We start from the raw sequence: 17,508 nt of genomic DNA, 5'->3' as shown, positions 1-17,508 counted from the left end.
TCCGGCGTCCGTTCCAACATGCGCTATTTTTTGGTCCGGCTGGTCCGGCTGACGTATCCGGACCGGAGCCGGAATGTTGCATCCGGCCAATGTAAACCAATGAGAACCGGAGAGCGCACAACACACTGGCTATAAAAACCGGATGTTTTACCACACTTCCTATGCAGACTCTATGGTATGGTGGCCATTTTGGATTGGGACCACATGGCACCAGCGTTCACAGAGTGGAGCAGCAGTGACTTCATGCTGGAGCTCTTTGGCAGCAATATGGAGCAGGATCTGTCTGATAGCGAGGGGGTGAGGCCCTACACATCAGAAGACCTCATCCTACAGGTGCAGCAGGTACCAGCCCTGTGGGACAAGGGGGATGCGGACCACAGCAACATCAAAAAATGCAGAGGCCTGTGGAAAAAAATTGCCAAGCTGTATGTGGAGGACTTTGAGAACTTGAGCAAGAGACAGCAAGGCACAGAGGGTATGTTGACTAGACGTTTTTTTTTTGGGGGGGGGCTTGTGGTTTAAGCTTGTGATGTATTCAACTTTTGCTATGGATTTGTGTCACCCACGTGTTGCCCACCCACCCGTGGCCCACCCACCTGTTCCCTACCCACCTGTACCCCACCTGTGATGTATCCCACCCACCTGTACCCCACCTGTGATGTATCCCACCCACCTGTACCCCACCTGTGATGTATCCCACCCACCTGTACCCCACCTGTGATGTATCCCACCCACCTGTACCCCACCTGTGATGTATCCCACCCACCTGTACCCCACCTGTGATGTATCCCACCCACCTGTACCCCACCTGTGATGTATCCCACCCACCTGTACCCCACCTGTGATGTATCCCACCCACCTGTACCCCACCTGTGTTGTATCCCACCCACCTCTACCCCACCTGTGATGTATCCCACCCACCTGTGTTGTATCCCACCCACCTGTACCCCACCTGTGATGTATCCCACCCACCTGTGATGTATCCCACCCACCTGTGATGTATCCCACCCACCTGCGATGTACCCCACCTGTGTTGTATCCCACCCACCTCTACCCCACCTGTGATGTATCCCACCCACCTGTGTTGTATCCCACCCACCTGTACCCCACCTGTGATGTATCCCACCCACCTGTACCCCACCTGTGATGTATCCCACCCACCTGTGATGTATCCCACCCACCTGTGATGTATCCCACCCACCTGCGATGTACCCCACCTGTGTTGTATCCCACCCACCTCTACCCCACCTGTGATGTATCCCACCCACCTGTGTTGTATCCCACCCACCTGTACCCCACCTGTGATGTATCCCACCCACCTGTACCCCACCTGTGATGTATCCCACCCACCTGTACCCCACCTGTGATGTATCCCACCCACCTGTACCCCACCTGTGTTGTATCCCACCCACCTCTACCCCACCTGTGATGTATCCCACCCACCTGTGTTGTATCCCACCCACCTGTACCCCACCTGTGATGTATCCCACCCACCTGTACCCCACCTGTGTTGTATCCCACCCACCTGTGATGTACCCCACCTGTGCACATAAAACATACACAATGACCAATTATTATACATCAATTTATTGTAAAAAATTAATACATTTAAAATCACTCAAACTTGAAACTCCAAAATAAACACATTTCAACAAAACATATTAAAAACCAAACATTCACCCTCGTCCAGGTGGTGTGGTAAAATAAAGTCTCAGTTGGTCCCTGTTCCGCAGTGACACTACCCTTGGCCTGGTTGCATACCTCCGCAGGGGCATTAGTGGAAGCACATTCGGGGGTTCCGGAGTCTCTCTTTCCTCCTGCCGCACAAAGTTGTGGAGGATGCATGCTGCCTTCACCACGACAACTGCGTTGCCCGGTTTCAGCAGCATGGGCGTGTGGAACACCCTCCACTTTGACACCAGGATCCCAAATGTGCACTCCACCATTCTCCTTGCACGGCTCAACCGAGCATTGAAGTGTAGCTGGCTGGCATCAAGTCCCCTGTCTGGGTACGGACGCATTACATGGTCGGACAGGGCGAAGGCCTCGTCCCCCACAAACACATAGGGGTAGGCCGGTGCCCTTGTCCCAGGCCAGGGTCTGTCACGGGGGAGACGCAGTCTGCCTTCCTCCATCAGCTGGCAAAGGGTCGTACGCTGGAAAATTCCAGAGTCATTGGAACTACCGTACGACCCCACATCCACGTACACAAACTTGTAGTCCGCATCTGCCACTGCCATTAGAACAATGCTGAAGTATTTTTTATAGTTGAAATAATGGCTGCCACTCCCCACGGGTTTCTGAATCCGGATGTGTTTCCCATCCAGTGCGCCAACACAATTAGGAAACTTGCACTCGGTCCAGAAGCCCTGGGCGATCTCCTCCCATTTCGTGGTGTCCGGCACAGGCATGTATCTGGCCCTCAGTCGCGTCCAAAGGATCCTCGAAGTCCTCACGACGATGCCTGCCACCGTGCTCTTCCCAATACGAAATGTGACATGTAGCGATGTATATGTTTGTCCAGTTGCGATGTACCTACAAGAGAAATAATCGAAATCAATTTTTCATGTCGTTACAGGAGAAAGGTACAAGACAAGGTGGCGCAATATACGGGATGCATATGTGAAATGGCTACGGAAGAAAAAACTTGCCGAACGAAGTGGCAGTGGCGGGGGAAGGCGACAAAAAGACTACCAATTTGCCAAGCAATTGTCTTTCATCAATGCAAGCCTGGAACCTAGACTGTAAGTACCACTACTGTGGGCAGGAACTGAGAGCTCATTTACCATGACTTCGGCCATGTATTGCTATGGCCTCAATTCCCATGGCTAGCGAACTTTTCTCACAAGCTTTATCAAATGTTGGGTAGAAACGGGTGATAAAGTGATTGCTAGTGTTTGCTAGCTCTGTGAATTGACGCCACATGCTGTTTGGCACACCAATAAATATTTTTTTTATCTACAGGACTGAAGACAATTTGGAGCAAGAGGAACCGACCCAGGAGGCACGGTTCAGCAGTGAGGAGAGCTTGGTGGATGATGACGTCGCCGATGTAACCTATTGCCCCGAGGCGAGGAGTAGGAGGAGGGAGTCCTTCATCACAACTCCGTCCTTTGATGATGACTTGGCAGAAGAGAGCTTGGATGTTGAGGTTGCAGGACCGAGTGTGGAAGAAGCTGAACCTCCACAATCGACCGCTATGGAAGCTCCAGGGGAACAAGAACAAAGTGAGGAGCACCGAGAGACTGCAGCACAACCAGCGCGCAGGGCAACCCCGACACAGGCCAGAGGACGGGAAGATGCTGCCACACCACCAGTGAGGACCACCACACCAGTGAGGCGTCGAGGTACCCTCCCCCCAACAAGGAGAGAGACAGAGTCCGAGATGTCCGGGGCTGTCTCCGGACTTCTCGGGATTCTTCAGAGCCACCAAACTCTCATAACCCGGCAGTTGCAAGATGAGGACAGGGGCCATATCATGGAGCAGTACAAGTCCCACATCACTTCACTGCAATGTGAGCTCGACGCTGTACATGGGCACTACAGGGACGAGCTTAAAATGATGCATGAGATGCACAGAGGAGAAATCGACCAACTGCGTGCGCAGCATCATCAGTCGGTGGGCCAGCTGCAGAACATGATGCAGCAAATGCATCAACAAAGCAAGGAACTACTGAAATTGCAGGCACACCCGTGTTTTCACACTGTGATGTCTCTAATACCATATCTTGAAAAGGTGCCTTCACAAAACCTGATGGCGTGCCATTCCAATTTGCTGGAGGTGATTAAACAGCACATGGACACGCCATTATTGCAACCACCAATTTTTAGACCCCCACAACCAACAGCGGTGCCCACCTGGCAATCATCACAGATGTACACCGGCTACAGAGGCAGTCAATATGGGCCACCGCTGTCAGGGTCCAGCTCATCCACGACCAGCACCCAAGAGAGTCCAGATTTCCAGGCAGCAACTCCCACCTTTTCTAGTAGTGGTGCCGATACAATTTGAAAAAAAAAGTCAAATTGTTCCTGGACATGCTCCTCTGAATACCTACGATCCTCGGAGGAAGGATACCATCACAGGGCTTTTTAACTTTTGGTTTTGCTGGACTTGAACTTTAGGGCCTGGTGTCCCCAAAAGACACTACCTGGGTCACAACCTTGTGCCTGTTGCACTGCACCTGTAGTCCTGCACCTGTGCCTTTGATTCCTCTTGTTCCTTACTTTGTTGATCCTAATCACTTGCACAAGACCCTTGGAGCCATGGGTGAAGGACACCTTCACTGGTCGGTGAGAGGCCTAGCCTTTTCACTGACCTGTGTCCTTCATCCATGGCTCAGAGGGTCCTGTGCCAGTCGTTAGGTTTTAGAAGCACTAATAATTTAGGGCCTGGTGTCCCCAAAAGACACTACCTGGGTCACAACCTTGTGCCTGTTGCACTGCACCTGTAGTCCTGCACCTGTGCCTTTGATTCCTCTTGTTCCTTACTTTGTTGATCCTAATCACTTGCACAAGACCCTTGGAGCCATGGGTGAAGGACACCTTGACTGGTCGGTGAGAGGCCTAGCCTTTTCACTGCCCTGTGTCCTTCATCCATGGCTCAGAGGGTCATGTGCCAGTGGTTAGGTTTTTAAAGCACTTCAATTTATTAGGGCCTGGTGTCCCCGAAAGACACTACCTGGGTCACAACCTTGTGCCTGTTGCACTGCACCTGTAGTCATGCACCTCTGCCATCGGTTCCTCTTGCTCCTCACTTTGTTCTTGTTCCTAACCACTTGCACAAGACCCTTGGAGCCATGGATGAAGGACACCTTGACTGGTCGGTGAGAGGCCTAGCCTTTTCACTGCCCTGTGTCCTTCATCCATGGCTCAGAGGGTCATGTGCCAGTGGTTAGGTTTTTAAAGCACTTCAATTTATTAGGGCCTGGTGTCCCCGAAAGACACTACCTGGGTCACAACCTTGTGCCTGTTGCACTGCACCTGTAGTCATGCACCTCTGCCATCGGTTCCTCTTGCTCCTCACTTTGTTCTTGTTCCTAACCACTTGCACAAGACCCTTGGAGCCATGGATGAAGGACACCTTGACTGGTCGGTGAGAGGCCTAGCCTTTTCACTGCCCTGTGTCCTTCATCCATGGCTCAGAGGGTCATGTGCCAGTGGTTAGGTTTTTAAAGCACTTCAATTTATTAGGGCCTGGTGTCCCCGAAAGACACTACCTGGGTCACAACCTTGTGCCTGTTGCACTGCACCTGTAGTCATGCACCTCTGCCATCGGTTCCTCTTGCTCCCACTTTGTTCTTGTTCCTAACCACTTGCACAAGACCCTTGGAGCCATGGATGAAGGACACCTTCACTGGTCGGTGAGAGGCCTAGCCTTTTCACTGCCCTGTGTCCTTCATCCATGGCTCAGAGGGTCCTGTGCCAGTGGTTAGGTTTTTAAAGCACTTTAATATTAGGTACTGGTGTCCCCGAAAGACACTTGGGCAGCTATGCCCTGCAACTCTTCCAGCACAAAGTTGGTGGTTGGTGTTCCTTAAAACTGACCGGGCTATACCATTGATATGTTATTTTTTTGTCTTCCATGTTGGAAGAATGTTTCCATGTTGGAAAGTGGTTGTTTTTGCAATAAAAAAATTTGTTTTTACATACCTCAGTGTGATGAGTAGTTGTTCTTGTGGTGTGACTGCTCTCCTGAACGTGGTATCCTTCTTCCTAAGGTCATCCTTCACCATCTCCAAAAGGGTATCAAACCTGTCAGGAGATGTAAAGGAAGAAGCTGTAAAGTATGTTGTGGGACAAGGTGTTGGGTGGAGGATGGGGGAGGTGTGTTTACAGAGGTTTGGGAGTGTTGTGGAGGGTGGGGGTGTAGTGTATAGCTAGGTATACAGGGGTGTGGGGGTCAGGGTGGTGTGTTTAGCTAGGTATACAGGGATGAGGTGTTGTGGGGGTGAGGGTGGGGTGTTTAGGGATGGTGGGGGTTGGTGTATTTAGGCCTAGATACTTACAGGGGAATAGACATCCGAGTGTAGCTGTAGAACTTCTGTGGGTGTCGTCTGAGGTCCCGGTAGAGGGCCTGGAACTCTCCCTTCCTCTGCCTCCTGGCTAGTAGAGGGTGCACCCACCATCTCCTGCGAGGAGCACGCCTTCTCCCCACATAGTAGTAGGTAAACAACAGGAAGGAGAGAATTCCCAGGTAATAAGCGTAAAAAATGACTGGATCCATGGTCCCAACTGCTGTCTCTGTATCCAAGGATGGTCTCCACACGTCCAGCTGTCTCCAACAATGACCCCAGAGCTTCTGCTGACCTCCCAGAACCCCAGGTATTTATACAGGTTGTTATCTCTTTAAGAATCCGGATCCGGACCGGAACCGTGTTCATACCGCACGGAAACCGTATGCAACCGGACCGGATCCGGACCGGATCCGGACAGGAACCGTACGGTTCAGGTCCGATCCGGCTCCGGTGCGGTCCGGACATCCGGTGCGGTTTTCGCAAAACCGCAAGTGTGAACGGGGCCTAATATGACAAAATGTGGAAAACTTCAAGGGGGCCGAATACTTTTGCAACCCACTGTACTTGATAAAGTACAGCACTAGGGGGAGGTCCCTGCATTGCAAGCTTGCAATCTAGAGCTTAGTGGGGTGGGGAGAGTAGGGCAGGAGACACATGGGTTCAGGGACGGATTTAGGCCAAGGCCACCTTGGCCATGGCCTAGGGCACCACAGGAGGAAGTGCACCAAAGCAGCAGGCTAAGCTAGGGGAGCATTCGCAAGCTGCAATGCAGGGAGATCAGGCGAGAGCCTGACTTCGGTACTCTGCTGCCAGCTGCTTGTGCAGCAGCCACCTTGCTCTCTGTGCAAGTTTGCATTGTGGCCGGCGGCTATGGACTTGGGCAGCATTGGAGACCGAAAGTAAAAGAAAGCTTCTGCACTGGAGATGAGCGGAGAAATGAGTGACATAGATGGCTGCTGTGGCTTGAAGGAGAGCTGGCTACCATTACTGAAAGAGGACGGGGGGGGGGGGGGATTTAGGGAGTCATCTGGCTACCTATACTGGAGAGAAAGGTGGAGGAGTCATCTGGCTACGTAATACTAGAGGGAAGGGGGGGAGGGATCATCTGGCTACCTACACTAGAGGGAAGGGGGAGGGGCCATCTCGCTACCTATACTGAAGGGGGGCAGCTAGTGACAGTGGCCTAGGGTGGTAAAGAGTACAAATCCGGCCCTGCATGAGTTAGCAGATGAGGCAGTGAGGGATCCGTTGAAAAGGGCTCCTGAGCTGCCTGTATGAAAAGAGTTCCTCCATGGATATCAATGTTTTTACTGCAAATATGGGCTACAAGGTGGTGAAAAGGGGACCCGAGTTTTGATATAGGCTACAAGAGGGCGCCCTTTTGTAGCCCATACTTTTTATTCGGCTACAAGGTTTTCGGCTACAAAAGGACACCCCTTTGTAGCCCATATTTTTATATGGGCTACCCCTTTGTAGCCCATATTTATTATTTATATATAAACTAAAGCTAGCTTTTTCGGCTACACCAGTTGCCCTTTGTAGCCGAATTTGGCATGTATGGGCTACACCAGGCGCCCTTTGTAGCCGAAGTTGGCATATATGGGCTACACCATGTGCCCTTTGTAGCCAAAGTTGGCATATGGGCTACACCAGGTGGCCTTTGCAGCCGAAGTTGGCATATATGGGCTACACCATTTGCCCTTTGTAGCCAAAGTTGGCATATGGGCTACACCAGGTGGCCTTTGCAGCCGAAGTTGGCATATATGGGCTACACCATTTGCCCTTTGTAGCCGAAGTTGGCATATGGGCTACACCAGGTGCCCTTTTTGTAGCCGAATTTGGTATATATGGGCTACACCAGGAGCCCTTTTTTCAAGGAGCCCATTTCAAATAGACGCGGCAGTGAGCCTCCAATGCTAGCTATGACAAATCATAAACTTGTCTCAAAAGGTGTATTTTGAGAGTATGTTTAAAGATTTCCCTTCTTTGGGGGAGAGTTCTAAAGGAGAGGTGATGCTTGTGAGAAAAGTCCTGGATTCAGGCACGAGAGTACGGGGCCAGGCTGGGTGACAAGAGATTCTTATGGGAGGAGCAAAGATTTTGGTAGGGATGGTATCAGGAGATTAATGAAGAAATGTATGAAGGTGACTATATATATAGAGTTTTATATAATAGGTTTAGGAGTTTGTACTGAATTCTTTGGATAACTGGCTGCCAGTTGAGGGGTAGACAGAGAGGGCAGCATCAGAGGAGGAGGAGGAGAGGTGGATGAGATGAGCAGTACAGTTCAATAGGCGCTAGTGAGGTGCCAGTCAGTTTTATGGTACACTGCAGACTAGTGTGTTATAGTAGTCAAGATAGGATAGGATTAGAGCATGTACAAGCATTTTATTTGCGTCCTCTAAAAGGAAGGGAGGAATTCTTAATATATTTTTGAGATGAAAGTAGCATGAGTTTATTAATGTGTTAATATGTAGTGTAACCTTTTCGGGACCAGGCATTTTGCGCGGGAGGGGGGTGCGCGCGTTTGGGGGGGTCAGGCGGCCGGATCCCGTCTGTGGCTGCCTCGATTTGTGTCCCCCCATGGTGGCCTGGGCCCCCCCTTCTGCCAGCAGCCTTCACTTACCTTCCAGGCTCCAGCGATGAGCCGCATGGGACCCTCTTCTCCAGCCGGCATCTCCGTTATGTCTGACAATCAGTTCCGGGTCGCGGCTTGATGACGTCATCAAGCCGGGAGCCGGCGCTGACGTCAGACGGAGCGGAGATGCCGGCCAGAGCGGAGGGGGGCGCCGATCGTCGTTGGAACGGCAGGGAGGTGAGTGGATCCTCTTCTTTCCCCCCCTGCCGCCGCAGCTGTCAAACTGATCACTACGATCCGACGGCGATCGTAGTGATCATGTGATCAGCAGCCATACGCGATGGCTGCTGATCACTCGGGGGAGATGTCGGCTGTTATATGACAGCTTAATCTCCCCCTCCGGGTGCGCACGATCGCGTCGGGAGCGGAAACTGCGGGCCGGCGTAGATCCTACGCCGTATCAGGCTAGAACAGCCACAAGTGCGGCGTAGGATCTCATAGAGGCGGTCCCGAAAAGTTTAAATGACAGCTCAGAGTTAACTTCAGACAGCGAGCTTTTGGAGTAATCGGGGTGTTTTCCATAATGTTGGCAACTATAGGCGAGGGAGTAGAGGGAGAAGGTAGAAATATTACAATCCCCATTTTGCTCATGTTAGATATAAGGAAAGAGAGCCGGGACAAGGTCCTCCAGCATCCAAGGCTGAGACACCAAAGTGCGCCCCTCCATCCCTCCCACAGCAGCGGTCACACAGTGATTGCTATTAGTCTAAGAGGTGCCCCGGGGCCCCAACACCTTAATCTCTAGTTATCTGGCTTGCAGTTACTTCCATGCATCCCCTTTTCTTATTTCTCTCTGCTTCAAATACAATAGAGGAATGATAGCTGAGTGAGTTGTGCACCCCCTCCTACACTGCACCCTGAGGCTGGAGCCTCTCTCACCTCTGCCTTGTCCCGGCCCTGTAAGGAAACAGGATGACATGAATGTAGAGACAGCAGAAAGACAGTCAGGGACTCAAGATAACATTTTTAAGAGATCAGGAGCTGAGAAATAAATTTGAGTGTCATCGGCATTGCAGTGATACTGAAAACCAAAGGAACTTATTAATTTTCCTAGGCTATTAGTGTAAATGGAGAAGACAGCAGGTGAGGAGAGGAGTTATTATTAGAGTAGGAGACAGTGAAAGAATGTCCAGACAGGTAGGTGCAAATCCAGGAATGTGCTAGGCCATTGATCCCCAGTGATGAAAGGGTCTGGAGAAGCTGTTCCTTTTCAGGTCTTGTCCCTGTATAGACACATGGGGCTCGATTCACAAAGCGGTGCTAACCCAGTTAGAGACTTTAGGCATGATAACCATTGCACCACGCTGGTGAAAAGCCAGTTTAGGTGTGATAAGTTTAGGCATGCTAAGTTTAGGTGTGATAAGTTTAGGCATGATAAGTTTAGATAAGTTTAGATCGCTTGCAAAGTCCCGCACGCAAAGCAGCGCCATTAAACTTTATACGAAGTGCACCAGACTTTGCTAGCGTAAAACTTTTGATCAGCTGTGCACTGCGGTGCTAACGCAGTTGGCGCTTAAACTTATCATGCCTAAACTTATCACACCTAAACTTATCATGCCTAAACTTATCACACCTAAACTTATCACACCTAAACTTATCATGCCTAAACTGAGTTTAGGCATGATAAAGGGCTTTTCACCAGCGTGCTAACTGTTTGCACCGCTTTGTGAATCAGGCCCATGGTGGCAAGCATTTCATTTGTATGTGTGGGCCCCGGTTTTCTGTTAGCTCTTAGCTGGTTGGTACATAGATTGTAGTCCCAAACTCTGGAAATCTAGGGGAAAGGCTGGAACACTCACTTAACAGCCGTTCCTCATGAATTAGTTTCAGCATCTGTTTCTGCACAGAACAGTGTAAAAACTTCAGTGGGGCGCTCAGTATAGTTTTTCTCGGACATTCTCTTACATATCATTGGATCAAGCGGTGCCCATTTGGTGCCTATTACCGAACCCCCTTCCCTGACTTTGCACACAGGAAACAGGACCTTACTTCTCTCATTAAGTCAAACTGGAATTCATTTTTCACGTGCCAGTATATTGTTGCATAAATTATGAGCCCTCTTGTCTTATAAGGAGGAATGCCGAAACGCAATCCAAGACCCCCAAATGCTTTGGGACGGGTAAAATAAGAAACAGATTTTTTTTGTGTGTTGCTGATTGCCTGGCTTGTTAACTCTTGTAGGCTTTTGTTTTACTCGGATCTCTTGTGTACAGCATTTGGCATATCCAGGTTCTTGTTAGGCAGCAGATGAGATCTTACTGCTGTCAGGCTTCGGGAGATTGCCAATTCACAAGGCCATTTCTGCTGACCTATTTGGTGCCCCAGCTAAGGGATTCTGGGTCACTTAACACACATCCACACACCATGCCACTGATACAGGACAACTATTTATTGCATTATAAAAACTCAGTTTATATAAAATAAAACAGTAATACTTCAAAACGTTAGAAGGACTTTGCTTGGTACAAGCTTGGAATGCAGGAGTGATGCTAAGTTACTAGAAGAGCTTCTGGAGCCCTTCGGGGCAGCAAAGAAGGGGCAAATGTGCAGTGTGTTATGGTTTCAGAGCAATGAGTGGTACTAGCTGTGGCCACATCAGATGGTGAGCATGCCCAAACATTGGGCATAACATAAATGTATATTACATGCTGTGTGTTGCACTTCCTTCACCCATATGTTACCAAGACGCAAGCGTAGCATTGCTCCTCATGCCGCAGCATCACACATCAAGACACAGACTACCAAAAATGCATAGTGGTTGGCTCTCATAGTCAGGGCTATGGAGTTGGTACAAAAATCATCTGACTCCTCAATTTATGAAACATCCAACTCCAGTTAGCCAAAATTGCTCCGACTCCTTGACTCCGACTCCTAAGTCTAATACTTACCAAGGCTATGGGGTTGGTACAAAAATCATCCACCTCCTCAGTTTATGAAACCACTGATACTCCAGGTACCCAATATTTCTCCAACTCCTCGACTCCAACTCCTGCCATCCAATCAATATAAAGCAAGTTGCACACATAACATGCTGCTCATATAAGGCCTGTTGAACAAATAGTGTATCGATGTTGCTTGGGTAGATACTAGTGCACAGCAATTTTGCGGCGTTTTTTGTTTTTGTTTGGGATGCCGCACTGTGAATGTTTCATAGGGTTATCATTGCATTGTGATTTTCCACAGTACGATGAGTTCATTAAGTCGCACCACATCACCCCATTGTGAATGTAACCTTAAAGAAATGGGGTTATATTTGTTTGTAATCTTAACCCTTTGCTGGCTCATTGTAAAAGTAGATTATTGTACCATGTTAGCCATTAGTAAAAGAATCAGTAATTGAGTCTAAAGCTATGTACCCACCTGGAAATTTTCCCATCGATTTTCCTGATGACCGGCAATTTTTATTCGACATCACGAGGTGGGTACAGGCGGACAATTGTGAACGTCGCTTAATGTCATGCGATGACAAAAGACCGACACAGCGGATCGGATCTTTAAGATCCCTGACGACACTGCGCAAAGTACCGAGATCGCTGGAAGCCTCTCTCGAAGTACCGTGTATATCGTGTGACCTCATGCTTAACCTGCTGACAGGAAGAGGTGCCGCTAGTGACCGTCATCAAGGGGACATCACTGGACCTGGCAAGCGGTGAGTGTGCCGCTTTAGTGTGTGGGCCACAAGTCAATCAACCGACTTTCGGTCACTTAATTAAGTCAATTGCTTTGTTGATTGAATCAGAATCGCTAGATGTATGGCTACCTCCACTAAGGCAATTTTCTGATCAGCTAGTTGATGCCTTTTGATAGCTGAGGAACAGGTCTTTGATTACATTAGAACAGAGAGGGAGATGAACACTGCTCTCTCTGCCTTCTGCTCTGCTTCTTCACTACCGAGGGACTCGCTGCTGTGACAGGAAGTACAATCATTTGTCAGATGAGAAGAAACACACATATATATATATATATGAATACGAGTCACTAAAGCCTGGTACACATCATGCAATTTCCCAACAGATTGATGGGTTAAATCGAATTTTTAAAGACCCGATTGGAAAATTGATCAGGAAATCAATCAGATTGGACATGTTGGGAATTATTGACCCTACGAGATCTGACAGGAAATTGCATTGTGTGCACCAGGCATAAAACAGACTTTTTCGAGATCATGACAAAAAAAATGAAAAATAAATGGAGAATAGTCTGTTGTACGTTTTAATCTATTGCCTTGTTAGGCATGTCGTATCTTTGGTGGTTTTTCTCCAACAGAAATCTTTTAGAAAAAACTGGCTTTTTCTTTTACAAACTAGTGCTTGCTAGGGTGTTGGACAGAATGATATTGGGTGGAAGGGGGGGGGGGGGGGGGCAGATGGCTGCAGTAGCCTTGGGTGCTGGAAAATACAAATCCGTCCCTGACAACTACTAACCTTCCCTTTCTCTGATACTCCAGATTAGAGTTGGGCCGAACCTCCGATTTTCGGTTTGCGAACCGGGGTCGCGAACTTTCGCGGAAGTTTCGGTTTGCGTTAAAGTTCGCGAACCGCAATAGACTTCAATGGGGATGCGAACTTTGAAAAAAAAAATTATGCTGGCCACAAAAGTGATGGAAAAGATGTTTCAAGGGGTCTAACACCTGGAGGGGGGCATGGCGGAGTGGGATACATGCCAAAAGTCCCCGGGAAAAATCTGGATTTGACGCAAAGCAGCGTTTTAAGGGCATAAATCATATTCAATGCTAAATGACAGGCCTAAAGTGCTTTAAAACATCTTGCATGTGTATACATCAATCAGGTAGTGTAATTAAGGTACTGCTTCACACTGACACACCAAACTGTTCACTGAACAGAACAGGTATACAGTGGCGGGTTCACTGAACAGAACAGGTATGCAGTGGCGGGTTCACTGAACAGAACAGGTATACAGTGGCGGGTTCACTGAACAGAACAGGTATACAGTGGCGGGTTCACTGAACAGAACAGGTATGCAGTGGCGGGTTCACTGAACAGAACAGGTATACAGTGGCGGGTTCACTGAACAGAACAGGTATGCAGTGGCGGGTTCACTGAACCGTACAGGTATGCAGTGGTGGGTTCACTGAACAGGTATGCAGTGGTGGGTTCACAGAACAGGTATGCAGTGGTGGGTTCACAGAACAGGTATGCAGTGGTGGGTTCACAGAACAGGTATGCAGTGGTGGGTTCATAGAACAGGTATGCAGTGGTGGGTTCACAGAACAGGTATGCAGTGGTGGGTTCACTGAACAGGTATGAAGTGGTGGGTTCACAGAACAGGTATGCAGTGGTGGGTTCACAGAACAGGTATGCAGTGGTGGGTTCACAGAACAGGTATGCAGTGGTGGGTTCACAGAACAGGTATGCAGTGGTGGGTTCACAGAACAGGTATGCAGCCAGGGACAAGCTAAGCCTAACTAATCTTTCCCTATGAGAGAGTGTGCAGCAGCTCGCCCTACTCTAACTAATGCAGGCACACGAGTGACCGTAATGGTCGCCGCTGCCTGCCTTTTAGTAGGGGGGGAGTGGCTCCAGGGACTAGTGTAGCCTAATTGGCTACACTGGGCCTGCTGACTGTGATGTAGAGGGTCAAAGTTGACCCTCCATGGTGCATTATGGGGCGAACCGAACTTCCGCAAACGTTCGCCTGCGGGACGCGAACGCGAACCACGGAAGTTCGCATGGAACCGTTCGCAGGCGAACCGTTCGGCCCAACACTACTCCAGATCAGGTGTTTTTTCGGCTGCACGGTTATGGGAGTGAAGATCCTGATGGTCATACTCATTTTATGACCCTTGTGAGATGGAACCACATGTTGTGAGGGTCATCAAGGGGTGGCAAGAGAAGGGTTGTGAACATTAAGGAGGCTACATCAAAGTGTTGCTCGGGTCGCCATGATTTGAAGTTACAACCACTTGATTTCAATCATTTGCCTTGTAGTTACAGGATGGACAGGTATTGAAAAATGAAAAGGGTGGTGTCCACATTAACGTGACTTTGACATCATAAAATGATTTGGCCATGGTGTATTCATAAACATTTCTGGAACTGGGTTTTCAGAAGAAAGAAATCAAAATGTTTCCACTCTGCTAGCTCCAAAGACAGACAATACATTTCTTAATCTCTGTTGTCATCCTGCTGTGTTCCCAGGCCTCTGGCAGTGTGTTTGGTGGACGCTTTACATGTTTACATGTGTTTGTTTTTTAGCGTTGCGGTAACACAAACCCAGAATAATGCAACATAAGAGGCGGCTCTGTGTGGCCCTGCCAGGCCTGGGAGACGGACATATCCCTGGTGGTCTCTGCTCCAGCTGCTTCTCATCTCTAACGGACAATTAAATACTTTTTATTAAAAAATGTTACTGTCAGTGTTCTCAAAAAGCCCAATGGGTTTTAGCGCAAACTTATAGTTATCCTATACTAAGATGTAAATTAGTCTAACAACTGTCCTTGTCTGAAAAAGTGGGAAACATGACTCTTCATCACAATTCAGAGGTTATAAAAAAGAAAATAGAAGACAGAAGTATGAGAAATTCTGGGCTACATATTGAGGAGTTAAAGTGACACTGATAGAAAAAAAAACAAATATAATGAATTGTATGTGTAGTACGGATAATTGATAGAACATTAGTAGCAAAGAAAAGAGTCTGATATTTGTATTCTAAGTTATATAGCTGTTTTTCTATAACACTGCATCATTCTCTAGTATTTTCAGTTTACAAATTATACTCTGTATTTTAAATGATGAAGCAGAGCAGAGCTAATTACCCTTTGAACGTTCATGGCAGAAAAACTTTAAACTAACAAGGAACAATGAGAGACAGGTTGAGATAAGCTTCAGAAAATAGCAGAGCTCCCTCCTGACTAAATTAGTCGGAGAGCTCAGAGAAGCTCTTTTGCATAGATAACAACTAAAGTTTCATAACTCTTTCTGTAGTGGAAATAATATGAGACTCATATCTGTGCCACTAATATTCTATTTGTTAGCTGTACTGCACATACTGTACAAATCGTTATATCATACGTTTATTTTCACTTCAGATTACCTTTAAGTATGAACAGTACAATAAGCCTGGGGAACTTGCAGAGAGACCCTAGAGATACCAGAAAAACAAAAGTGCTATACAACTGATTTCCCTTAGTAGTTGTGGTGAAAGTGGGGACATCATTTTGACATCCATCCTTCCATCCTCATAACTCCCAACTGGAGAGACAGTCCTTCTTTGGGAACCCTGTCCCTCTTTCTTCCTCATTGGTCCCTCTTTCAGGACTCATGTACAAATCTATTTAAATGTACAGTGCAGCCCATAATTATTCATACCCCTGGCAATTTTTGACTTTTATTCAAAAAGTTACTTTTATTCAACCTGCAAGTAATTTTTTTTTACAGGAAATGACATAGGTGTCTCCCAAAAGACAGACAATACAAGATGATGTATAAGAAGCATTATTGTGTGTGTGTGTGTGTGGGGGGGGGGGGGGAAACATTTCTCAGCTTTTATTTACATTTGAGCAAAAGTGTCCAAAAGTGTCCAGTCCAAAGTTATTCATACCCTTCTCAGTAATCAAAAGAAAGCCTTTATTGGCTATTACAGGAATCAAATGCTTCCTATAATTGCATACCGGCTTTTTGCATGTCTTCACAGGTATTTTTGCCTATTCATCTAACAATGAGCTCTAAATCTTTCAGGTTGGAGGGTCTTCTTACCATTACCCTGATCTTTAGCTCCCTCCACAGATTCTCAATTGGATTCAAGTCAGGACTCTGGATGGGCCACTCCAAAACGTTAATGTTGTTGTCTGCTAACCAGTTTTATTGTGCTTTGTAAAGCGCTGCGGAATATGTTGGCGCTATATAAATAAAAAATAATAATAATAATAACCATTTCTTCACCACTTTTGCTGTGTGTTTTGGGTCATTGTCATGGTGAAATGTCCACTGGTGCCCAAGGCCAAGTTCCTCTGCAGAATATATATATATATATATATATATATATATATATATATATATATATATATATATATATATATATATATATATATATATATATATCATCATGTCCCATGTCATTTCTAATCTACATTGAATTAGAAGTTTGCAATGTTTAGCAGAAAAGTGATCTCTTTGCTGAAAGCCGTGCTGCCGTGGTAAAGTGCAGAATTAAGTGCTTAATTAATCAGTTACCGTGACCCGGAACAAACCATGTGAGCTGTTGATTGACAAGTGATAATTAATCGTTAAACAAGCTTGGTGCCATGTTACAGTACTGCCATTCCTCAGACAATGCTGTAGGCTTGCTTGCTTGGATTAGATAAACAATGGCAACGAAGTGTTTCACATTTAGCGGACTCATGATCAAGTTCAGATGGTCCCAAGCTAGTTCCAAGTTACGCTAATTATGAAGGACATGCCTGGAGGGGAGGACGGACCTTCTTAATGGGGTTAGAGGGCAATGCTGTTCTATAATCATATTTTATTTGTATTATTTTTATTGATTTAATGGCACTGTAAGACCACCACCTCCCCATACTGCCCACCTCCATGGGTTGTTGTCCTCATTTAGTGCTAAATATAGCACTGTAATGAATAACGGAGATACCACCGCATGGGCAAACGGCATGGCGGCTATCTCCGCGTCTCAGCCAGCGGCTGCTGCCGCGCAGCAGCGTGATATTGCTTTGTCTGGTCCTTCTAGTTCACACAGATGGAGAGCTATGGAGGCGACAGGACCTTTATGCTGCTAGAAGGGGAGTCAGCTGATCAGGCCGATCAGCTGACTCCAGCTATGCTCTGGATTGGCTGAGTGACTGGGTCGGCGCTGTGGAGCGCTTTTAGTATATATATA

The sequence above is a fragment of the Hyperolius riggenbachi genome, chromosome 6 (genome assembly GCF_040937935.1).
Source record: "Hyperolius riggenbachi isolate aHypRig1 chromosome 6, aHypRig1.pri, whole genome shotgun sequence".
NCBI classification, from domain to species: Eukaryota; Metazoa; Chordata; class Amphibia; order Anura; family Hyperoliidae; genus Hyperolius; species Hyperolius riggenbachi.
The sequence above is the reverse complement of the archived record's forward strand: the minus strand, read 5'-3'. Positions refer to the sequence as shown.